This window comes from Arachis ipaensis, chromosome B10 (assembly GCF_059453495.1).
Source record: "Arachis ipaensis isolate K30076 ecotype BB chromosome B10, ASM5945349v1, whole genome shotgun sequence".
NCBI classification, from domain to species: domain Eukaryota; kingdom Viridiplantae; phylum Streptophyta; class Magnoliopsida; order Fabales; family Fabaceae; genus Arachis; species Arachis ipaensis.
In genome coordinates, this window is record NC_142435.1 from 121245527 (window position 1) to 121257653 (window position 12127).

At 34.5% G+C, this 12127-nt stretch overlaps 1 pseudogene; it reads right to left on the minus strand.

Moving 5' to 3' along the window:
• Positions 1-852: 852 nt before the first annotated feature.
• On the minus strand, positions 853-1632 carry LOC148581517 (secreted RxLR effector protein 161 pseudogene; annotated as a pseudogene).
• Between the last annotated feature and the right edge of the window lie 10495 nt (positions 1633-12127).

Sequence of the window (12127 nt, forward strand, 5' to 3'; positions counted from 1 at the left end):
AGAAAATATTTGGCGCTTGATATGGCCTCTTGTGGGCGGCAGGAGTGGTTTGCCGCCGTCTCTGCCGCCACGCTTTGGCCCCTTCATCTTCTTTTGATCAGAGGAAAAACCTCTCACCAGCTTGGTATCTGCCACCATTATTGCCTTTTGACTCGTCGATATATTGTGACTTGTGAGTATAGAGTGTAAACTTAATTTAGCGGAAGCATTACTTAGGATCTTAAAAGTTGTGATCTTCATACTTGGATTGGTTGCCATAATGAGTTTTGGTTATGATAGAGTTGAACTTCAAAATTGGTTTCTCTCTCTTTCCTTTCTTTCAGACGTTCATCAAGATGGCAGTTTCACAGTATTTTCAGTGAGTGAAAACTATAAAGACGTCGTGTGTTTTGAGGCAGAGAGAGGACCACCTTTTATGTGTTATTATCTTTAAATCTAATGCGTCCATCAAACATTAGAATTAACGGTTGAGATTAAATCATTAATAGTTTATAGATAATTACAATTAGGTCACAACAAAAGTTTAAATTACAATAAACTTCCAACATTCTCCCACTTGGCCTAAGTGTAATCATATTCTCACACATTACATAATTACTTTAATATGGTAAAATACTTTGTGTGAGTTATGGTAGTCATGCATTTAATATGAAACACATTTCTTTCCATATATTACAACCACTAGCATCTTACTACACAAGCTACATAAATAACACAATTTTATATCGGTCCCATAAAGTTTCTAGATCATTATGTTATAACTCATACAATAATATTACTTTAACTAGAAACAACAAACTATCAATGTTCAGAAAACACATAAATAAACATAGTGAGCTAAGAGTGTTAGCATCATTCAGAAGAACCAAGACCCATTCTATGTACATGTTCCTTAAATGTCTTTGGTTGCAATCCTTTAGTCAATGGATCAACAATCATAAGTTTTGTTCTAACATGTTCTATGGACACTCTTTGTTTCCGAACTTCCTCCTTAACGCCAAAGTACTTTATTTCCATATGCTTGGAACCTTTAGAATATCTATCATTTTTTGAGAAAAATACTGCTGCAGAATTATCACAATAAATTTTCAATGGCCTAGCAATTGAGTCAACAATGTCAAGTCCTGAAATGAAATTTCGCAGCCATAAAGCTTGATTTGTAGCTTCAAAACATGCTACAAATTCTGCCTCCATAGTAGATGTTGCCACAACGCTTTGCTTGGAGCTTTTCCATGATATGGCAGCTTCTCCAAATAAGAATAAGTAGTCAAATGTAGACTTTCTTTTGTCAGCACATTCACCAAAATCTGAATCTGAATAACCAATTACTTCTAATTGGCTAGACCTTTTGTACATGAACATATAATCCTTTGTACCTTGAAGATATCTTAAAACCTTCTTTGCAACTTTCCAATGATCCATTCCAGGATTACTTTGATACCTTCCAAGCATTCCTACTGCAAAGCTAATGTCCAGTCTTGTGCAAGTTTGCACATACATAAGACTTCCCACTACAAAACTATATGGAATTCCTTCTATTCGCTTCCATTCTATATCATTTTTTGGGCATTGTATAAGACTAAATTTATCCCCTTTTTGAATTGGTGCAATTCCTGCAGAACACTTTTCCATGTTGAACCTCTCTAGAACTTTATTTATATAGGCCTTCAGAGACAATCCTAACAATCCTTGTGATTTATCACGAAAAATTTTAATTTCTATCACATAGGATGCCTCTCCCATATCTTTCATTTCAAAGTTTCTAGAAAGATATTCTTTAGTCTCACGCAACATTCCCAAATTATTTGTTGCAAGCAAAATATCATCAATATATAAGACTAGAAAGATAAACTTACTCCCACAGACCTTTTGGTATATACATACATCAACAATATTTTCTTCAAAACCGAAAGATAGAATGGTATTATTAAACTTAATATACCATTGTCGTGAGGCTTGTTTTAGTCCATATATTGATTTCTTAAGCTTACACACCATACGACCTTTTTCTTCAGTTGAAAAACCTTCAGGTTGATCCATATAACTTCTTCATCAAGATTACCATTCAGAAAGGCAGTTTTTACATCCATTTGATGTAACTCTAAGTCATAATGAGCCACAAGTGCCATAATGATACGCAATGAATATTTCTTAGAAACAGGTGAAAATGTTTCTTTATAGTCAACACCATTCTTTTGAGTAAAACCCTTAGCAACAAGTCTAGCTTTATATCGTTCAACATTGCCCTTTGAGTCTCGCTTAACTTTGAAGACCCATTTACAACCAATACATTTAGCACCTTCTGGCAATGCAACAATATCCCAAACTTTGTTATCTTCCATGGATTTTAACTCTTCTTTCATGGCATCAATCCATTTTTCTGAATCATCACTATTTATGGCTTGTGTAAATGAAACTGGATCTTTAGATATTTTAATATCTTCTTCTTGTAAATAAGTCTCATAATAGCTTGGAATAGCTGACTTTCTTTCCCTTTGAGATCTCCTCAATGGTATTTCTTGAGACTCATTTCTTTCTGATATTTGTGAGTTAGTTTCTTCATTGGGAGCATTATCATTTAAATTTTGTTCATCACTATTAATGTGTTCAACAATAGTTGGAACAACTCTTTGAGTAGGTGTAGATAAAGGATCACTAACATGTATAGGAACATTACCTTTAATTTCCTTTATTTCTACATTTTGATGATTTTCACTCCCACTAACTTCACCATTTTCAAAGAATTTTGCATTACCAGTTTCTACAATTCTTGGACTGTGGTTTGGACAATAAAAAATATACCCTTTAGACTTCTCTGGATAGCCAATAAAATAGCCACTCACTATTCGAGAATCTAATTTCTTTTCTTGTAGATTAAATATTCTTACTTCTGCTGGGCAACCCCAAACATGTAAATGTCGTAAACTAGGTTTCCTATTAGTCCATAACTCAAAAGGAGTCTCTGGAACAGCTTTACTAGGAATTCTATTTAGCAAATATATGGCAGTCTTTAATGCATACATTCACAAGAATTTGGGTAAAGAAGAATTGCTCATTATACTTCTAACCATATCCATTAACATTCGATTACGCCTTTCTGCCACACCATTTTGTTGCAGTGTGTATGGCATTGTGTATTGTGCACATATGCCATGTCTTTCTAGAAGTTTTGCAAATGGACCAGGACATTGTCCTGTTTCATTATGTTTTTCATAATATTCACCACCTCTATCTGACCTAACAACTTTTACCTTTTTGTCTAATTGCCTTTCAACTTCTTTAATATAAATCTCAATAGCATCAACTGCTTGAGACTTTTCTTTAAGCAAATAGACATATCCATAACGTGAAAAGTCATCAATAAAAGTGATGAAATATTTTTCTCCACCAATAGATGGAGTATCAAAAGGTCCGCATACATTAATGTGTATAATTTCAAGAAGCTGACTACTTCTTGTGGCACCTTTCTTGTTTTGTTTGGTTTGTTTTCCCTTAATACAATCCACACATAAACCAAGATCAGTAAAATTTAAATTTTGTAAAATCTCATTCTTTACTAATCTTTCTATTCTTTCCTTGGATATGTGACCCAAGCGTTTATGCCACAAGAATGCAGAACTTTCTTTAGGCGTATTTGGCCTAACTATGTCATTCTGGTACTCAATAAGCAAGGATTCAGAAAGTTGATCAAGAAGTTTTAATCTATATAAGCCATCAATTAAAACATCATAACCAACAATATTATAATTTTTAAATAAATTAAAACAACCATGTCCACCATTAAAAGAAAAACCACAATTGTCCAACTTTGAAACAGAAATTAAATTCCTAGACATTGAAGGTACATAAAGAGTCTTAGGTAAATCTAAATGAAAGCTTGTATCCAACACCAAACGATAAGTTTCTATTCCTTCAATGGGTGCTTTCACATGGTTTTTCATGTAGAGAAACATCTTACTTTGGCTTGTGGTTTGGATTGTAAGGAATCCCTGCATTACATTAGATACATGAGTTGTAGCACCAGAATCAAGACACCAAGGATTATGAGGAATATCAATCAAATTTGATTCATAAGTACATACATATGTTTCAAATATACCTTTCTTTTCGAACCATGCCTTACGATTAGGACAATCCTTTTGGAAATGTCCTTCCTTCTTACAGAAATGACACTGTTTTGCATTGGCATGTCCTTTCTTCTTAAAATTCTTGGGCTTTGTCTTTAATTTCTTTTCTGATTTGCCAGCTCCTTAAACTAAGTTGACAGAATGACCACCACAATTTTTTAAGTCTATTTTCTTCTTGTATAAGCTTTTTAATCAATTCATTAACGTCCCATTTTTTTCATGACATTATAATTAATTTGAAAAGCTCCGTACTCAGAAGGTAGTGAGTTCAAAATGAACTGCATCATAAAGAAGTCATCAATTGTCATACCCAGTGACTTTAATTTTGCAGCAATATTAGTCATCTCAATAGTATGCTCTTGCATGCTCTTAGACCCATCAAACTTCATGGCCGTGAGCTGTGACATTAATGTACTAGCGAGTGACTTATCAGCAGAATGGAAGCGGTCTTCTCTACAAACACAAGATATTCTTTAGCACTTTCTGTTTGTGGAAGGGTAGTCTTAATATTGCTTGCAGTAGTCATTCGCATAAACATAAGACTTAATCTGTTAGAACTTTCCCATGTCTTAAGTGCATACTTCTCATCCTCATCATTATCATCAGTAATAATGGGTCTCTCTTCCAAAAGTAACAAGTCAAGATCCAAAAGACCTAAATGGAACTTCACTTGTTCACTCCATTCAGAAAAGTTTAAGCCATTAAACATGGTAATAGATGAAACTTGCGAATGAATTGAAATATCTGTTATTTAATCATACAATGCTCATATTAATTTTAATTTTATCATCTATTCAGATTACAGAACATAACAAAGCATATTACAGTTCACTTTTGGGTAAAATTCTATAATATACTAATATACAAATAAATTCCATATTCATCATACTTGAAGATTAAAATTCTCTGCCAAATACATATACCATCTTTGGACAATACATATATCTGACCCAAGAATAATAAATTTTCTTGTTCAAGTCTATTAATAATAGTAGAGATTTCCTTTGGGTAAATCTAATTCTAAAATTAATTAACATATTATTAACTATCCTGGCATTTTACATTATAACTTGGTCACTTTGGTGTACACAAACAATAAATAGTCGAAATAAACTTAATACTATAAATAAATATTTATAGATTTTTCATAAAACTAGAGTACATTACATACTCAAAATAATTTCATAATTGTCATCAATACTAAATATAAACTCAAGATTGAATTCATACATGAGTATAATCTATGGTCAAATCAGAAGAAAACATATAGAATATATACAACCACAAATATGAAGTTTTGATGGCATGAAATTTGAAATCCACTTAATTAAAATCCAATTATAAATAATTAATCAGAAACATTATGGACATCATAATTAGATCAGAGAAAATCACATACTTTCAGAACACATGCTCTGATACCACATGTAAACTTAATTTAGCGGAAGCATTAATTAGGATCTTAAAAGTTGTGATCTTCATACCTGGATTGGTTGCCATAATGAGTTTTGGTTACGATAGAGTTGAACTTCAAGATTGGTTTCTCTCCCTTTCCTTTCCTTCAGACGTTCATCAGGATGGCAGTTTCACGGTATTTTTAGTGAGTGGAAACTGTAAAGACGTCGTATGTTTTGAGGCAGAGAGAGGACCACCTTTTATATGTTATTATCTTTAAATCTAATGCGTCCATCAAACATTAGAATTAACGGATGAGATTAAATCATTAATAGGTGGTGTGTGGTAAAGTCAACTATAGTAATATGTAATAATTTGGTAACAATATTTTGTCCTTTATATGATTTGTGACATAAAATTCACGCAGCTACGGCCGTATATACAATTTGCAACGTGCAATAAATGCTAAAGTTGGAAAGGTCGAAGGGAAGGAAAATGCATGGAATGCAAGGATGGAGAATATAACTCATACAGCACGGGTTTGACATTTCAATTTCTTATCCGTTGTGTTCGAAAGGTAGCCATTTTAGAGTGCGTTGGTTTTGAAAAATATTATTAGTTTTTAACTTTTTATTTTTATTTTCAATTGTTTTACTTTGAAAATATGTTTGTTTTTATTTTTATCATTCACTCTTCCTGTTCAAAATTATCATCATCAATCATTCTTTAGTTTTCTGTTTTTATATCACCAACATATATTTTTATTGACTATCCTCTCAAGCTTTACTTTTTGACCCATGGCCACCACCATGAGCATTATATTGATCTTACCATCTCTATCACCAGTGCTTCCTTCTGGTCGTCTTGGATGTTATGGCTTTTTTCATCTTTGAAACAAGAAATCAGTTTATGGTAACAGAGAAGTTAGAGGCATGCTCCATAATCCGTATTTGATGTTATGAGGAAGAGGTTTGAAGGGGCTAGAAATGATACTGGGGATGGAGAGCAAGAGCGCGAGGATAAAAAAAGACACAAATAGTATTGGAAATGGGAAATGGAGTACCGAAGAAAGAGAATAAAAATAAAGTAATTAATTAAAATAATAAAATTGCCACCTCTTGTTTTCACATGAAAACGTGATTTTTTTCGTTTTAAAAAATTTCAAGAATTTTGAAAATGTTTTTAAAATATGAAAATGAAAATAACTAACTAAACAAGTTTTTTCCCATTATTTTTTAATTTTTGTGAAAATGAAAATAAAAAACATGTAAACCAAACACACAATTAATATCTTGTTCTGAAAATTAGATCAAACTTGTTGATTGGTTCAATCTAATTAATAAAAAATCAATCACCAAATTGATTCGATTCAAATAAAAAATCAATTGGTAATAAAAGAGTCAAAGAACTAAAAAAAATCATTCAACGAACTAGTTATCAAATAAATCGGTACGAATTTTTAGTGGTTAACTAATTTAAAATAATAAAATATAAAAAATATTTTTTTAAAAATATATATTATTTTATTATATTTGATTCGATTAAACCTTTAAATTTTTAAATTTCTAATTCTACCGATTCATTGGTCCTATTAGGATTTTTCAAACTATATTCTGCTAGGGTTAGTAGAGTAATCCTTATTTTTACACAAGTCAATTCTCGAGTGAAATTTTCATACTTTGACTAGTGACTAGTGATTGCACATAGTCCTCTACTAATGGCTGACCCTGGAGGCTCATCTAGAAAAGAAAATCCACAGGAATTGGAGGAAGAAGATGTTGTGGTGGGTTTTGAAGATAAAAACATTGTGGAGGAATTCAAGAAATGCTCACTAAGTCTTGTTGGGAGAATGTTAGTAGATCGAGCTTTTAGCATTGGAATAATGGAATAATCAGCCTATTTTCTATATGGGGACAGCCAACAAATTTCAAAGTGCAAAGCCACGGAGATACCATCTTTCAATCCTTCTTTGCAAATGAAATGGATGTGCTAAGAATTAATAAAGGAGTACCTTGGTTATTTAAGAATTATATCCTGAACCTAAGGAGATGGAGGCAAGGAGTAGCAATCAAGAAAAATAAGTTTGCCTATGTTCTAACATGGATCCAACTTTGGAATTTGCAAGAGAACTACAAACCCAAAGAATTAGGGCGAAACGTGGGTGGTGCTTTGGCAGAGATTTTGGATGTGGACTTTTTTCTTATAAAGGGGATGGAGGAGCATAGAATAATTAACGTCCAGATCAATTTAGATGTAACAAGATTGCTGAGAATAGTTCTAAAGATAGCAGGTTCGGATGAGAGAGTAATTAAATTAAAACTGCGATATGAATGAATCGATAATTTTTGTAATTATTGCAGACAGGTGGGACACGAGGTACGCAGCTGTCATGAGCAATTGAAGGATGTTGTGAATGGAGAAGTGAAGGAAGAGTTGCCGGGGGAGGATAGCTGCGAGCTAAACAGAGCGGAAGGAAGATAGGTATGGAGAAGCAAAGCACCAACTGCTATAACAGTAGGGAGGAGACAGAAGTAGTACCCCAAAACCAGAACCCTACACTAGTTAACCTGCTTAAAGGCCTATCATACTTATCTATGAGGGAAGAGGCTAATAGAGAGTGTAAGGAGAATAAGGAGATCCAAAGCCAGCTAAAGATACAAGGGGGGAGAGCAAAAATACAGGTGCCGAAGGAAATTGTTGTAAATGAGAATGTTTCAGATAACTTTCTATTGGAAAATGCGACAGAGGTGCAGGAGAATTAGATGTTATAGCAGCAAAATCAATTATATTTTTCTAGCAGAAAAAATAAAGAGAATGTTGGAACTGGAGGGTGGCAGAAATTGAAACAAATGGCGAGGAAAAATAAAAAACAAAGTTCCTTTGCCGATCTGAAAGAAGCATGGAGGATATGAAGGGGAGGAAAATAGTAGCTGAAAATAAAAAGTTCTATCAATCAGGAGAACAATCTATGGAGATGGAAGAGGGTGCCACCTGCTAAGAGACACCCACCAGTCTATGAAGATCATCATGTGGAATTGTTGGGGCTTGGAAAAATCCTTAACAATTCACATCATGAAAGGATTTTGTAAGACCCTTTCTCCCGAGGTGTTGTTTTTGAGTGAGACTAAAAATAACACCTTGAATGTGGAAAGGACTGTTTGAGGAGTTAGATTTACTAATCTATTATGTGTTGAACCAAGAGGACAGGCGAAAAGTTTGGTGGTGGCTTAGAAGGAGGAGTCGTGGTGCGGATTTGCTAACATGAGAACTTCTACATTCACTACAAATGGAAAGATCCTAAATTGTAGAAGGTGTGGGATGTGATTAGGGTATATTTGAGCATGGATGACAGGTTAAGAAGTGAGCAGTTTATCAGATTACTAGAGATGTTAGAATTGTGTGGTGATCTTAAGCTAGTAATTGGGGCTTTGAATGCAATAGTGGTACAACATGAGAAAGAAGGTGGAAGAGTTAAGCTAGTAACTTCAGTACAGAACTTCATAGACTTTATTAATGAAGGAAACCTATGTGATCTTGGATATGAGGGCCCAAAGTACACCCGGTCTAATAGACAGTTCGGTAGTGCACTGGTCAAGGAGAGACTAGATCGGGGATTAGTCTCTAATTAGTGGAGAAATTCCTATCTGAGGGCCTTAATATCACATCTAAGTGAAGTCGGATCAGACCATTATCCTTTGCTCCTAAATTATGAGGCAACACTAATTAAAACCAAGAGGATATTCAGGCTTCAAGAGCAATCGTGCGAGAAGGAAGAAGTGATTAGCTTAGTAAAGGCAGTCTGGGCAGTGAAAGTTGAAGGGTTTCTAATGTATTAGTTGTTCTAGAAATTAAAACAATGCAGGAATGCTATCATCAATTGGTAGAAGACGACGACCTCAAACTCACAAACTCATATTGCTCTATTATTGGATAAGCTAGAAGAGGAGAAAAGTAAGGGTATAGGGACAAATGGACTGGTTATACATCAATTGGAAAAGGAACTGGAGGAGGCCTACATGATGGAGGAAAGGTACTAGAAGAAAAAAATCCAAGAAAGGTGATGGATGAGGTCAGAAGTAGAAAGGCGAGTCTAGGATGTGAGAGAGGAGAGAGCAATGCCGTTTGGGGGTGAGGGTTTCTGGGTTAGAATTTTTTGAAATCTGAAACTATACTGTTTGTATTTTCTAATTATAAATTTATTTATTTATTAAAGGTGTGGATTTGCGGATCGGATCCACGAATATCAATGCAATATCCGCTATTCGATCCTATCATAGTGCAGATCGGATCTTATCCGATCCAGTAACTCTGCGGATTAGATAATATCCGCAAAATGCAAATCAGATGCAGATAATTATCACGGATATTATCCGATTCTTGTGTAGTCCTAGATGAAAGATCTCAAAATCTTATCAGTTTGGCTAGTTCCAAAACCACTGATGAACGGAAGTGGAGAGGATAAAGTCCTTCAAAAAACTAATTAGAAAGGGACAAATTGGGAGAAAAATACTAGAAGTTGAACAGAGAACAAATGACTATATGAAAGGTACCGAAACAAAGGAGATTTGTCAACTTGAGATAATTATTGCTAGACTGGGAGAGGGTACCACCCAAGAGGCATCCAAGGATCCATAAAGATGTTAATGTGGAACTGTCAAAGTTTGGAAAAACTCTTGATAGTTCACAGCATGCAAGGTCTTTGTAAAGCCTATTCCCATGAGCTAGTGTTTCTATGTGAAACCAAAAACACTATCCCGATGGTGAAGAATACAATGGAGGATGTTGGTTTTAAAAATAGCTACTGTGTTGAACCAAGAGGTTGAGCGGGAGGTTTGGTGGTTGCTTAGAAGGAAGGTATTGCGGTCCAAGTCGTGGGGCATGAGGATTTTATAATTCACTTTAAAGTGGAGGACTCTATGATGATGAGGACGTGGAAGGTGCTAGGAGTTTATCTAAGCACGGAAGAAGAAACGAGGGAGAATCAATTACGCTACATACTTGATATTATAGGTGATGGGAGGAGACATAAATTAGTGCTTAGAGACTTTAATATGATAAAAGCATATCACGAGAAGGACGGGGGGCGAATGAAATATGCAGTATCAATCCAAAGATTTAATAATTTTATATATGCTGGAGGCTTGATGGATTTGATTTATGAAGGACCAAAGTTTACTTAGTCAAACAGACAGTATGGCGAGAATCTTATAAAGGAGAGACTTCATAGAGTTCTGGGATTAGGTGATTGGAGGTCAAATTACACATAGATAGTAGTGGTTCATTTAGAGGATGTTGTCTCAGATCATTGCCCATTACTACTCGTGTCTGACACAGAGAGGACTAAGCCTAAAAGGAAATTTAGATTTTAGAGAGATGGGGTGATACGGAAGAGATAGTAAATATAGAGGAAGAAGTGTAGAAGACAGAAGTAGAAGGCCACCAATGTTCCAATTATTTCAAAAACTTAAGAGAGGCAGGCATGTGTTAGTTAACTGGCAGAAAACGCACAACACCAACCCACATGCCCAAATTTCTCATATGCACTCTTTGCTGGCTGAAGAAAAGAAAAAAAGGGAGGGAAGCTAGAGATGAGGTGATTCGGCAGATTGAAGAAGAATTGGATGAAGCATACACTATAGAAGAGAGATACTAGTTGAAAAAGTCCCGGATTTACTAGCTCAAGTGGGGAGACAACTATACAAGATTTTTTCATTCAAAATTTCAATCAAGAAATAGGAAAAATCATATCTCTAGCTTGAAAAGTAATGCAGACGAGATTAAAACAGATGCTACAAGTATTGCTGAAATTGTACAATCTTATTACGAAAATATATTTTGTTCTTCTAATCCTATGAACTCGACAGATTTGCTTGTGAAAGTTGATGAGGCTGTTAATAGAAGGCTGATTTGCCCGGTGATAGAATAGGAGGTGAAAGATGCAGTATTCTCCATTAACTTATTCTCGACTCTAGGTGAGGATGGCTTTACTGCAAAATTCTTTCATTTTTTAGGAGGTTATTAAAGGAGATGTATTTCGGACAGTGAAAATTTTTTTCACATGAGGATGCATGTTACGGGCATTTAATCATATGCACATATGCTTAATCCCCAAAGTGGATAACACTAGCTTAATAAAATAGATATGATCAATTAGCTTGAGTAGTATTTTCTATAAGATAGTTGCAAAAATATTGATTCATAGAGTACAGATGATTATGGATAAAGTTATCAGTGTGAATCACAGTGCCTTCATCAAAGAAAAACTAATAAGTGATAACGTCCTTATAGCTCATGAGCTTATGCATTTCTTGAAAAATAAGAGATTCGGGAAATAGGAGATGGCCCTCAAGTTACACATGAGTAAGATATACGACAGTGCGGAATGGAGTTTTGTATAGGTAATTATGAAGAAAATATATTTTTGCAAGAAATGGGTGGACTAGTTAATGGAGTGTGTGATGACGGTCTCACATTCTATTATTGAGAAAGGACAACCTTATGGCTATTTTAGACCATGTGAAGGGCTGGGACAAGGCAACCCTCTCTCTCTCTCTATCTTTTTTTTTTTTTTTTGCGTAGAGGTTTTTTCATCTACTACACAGAGG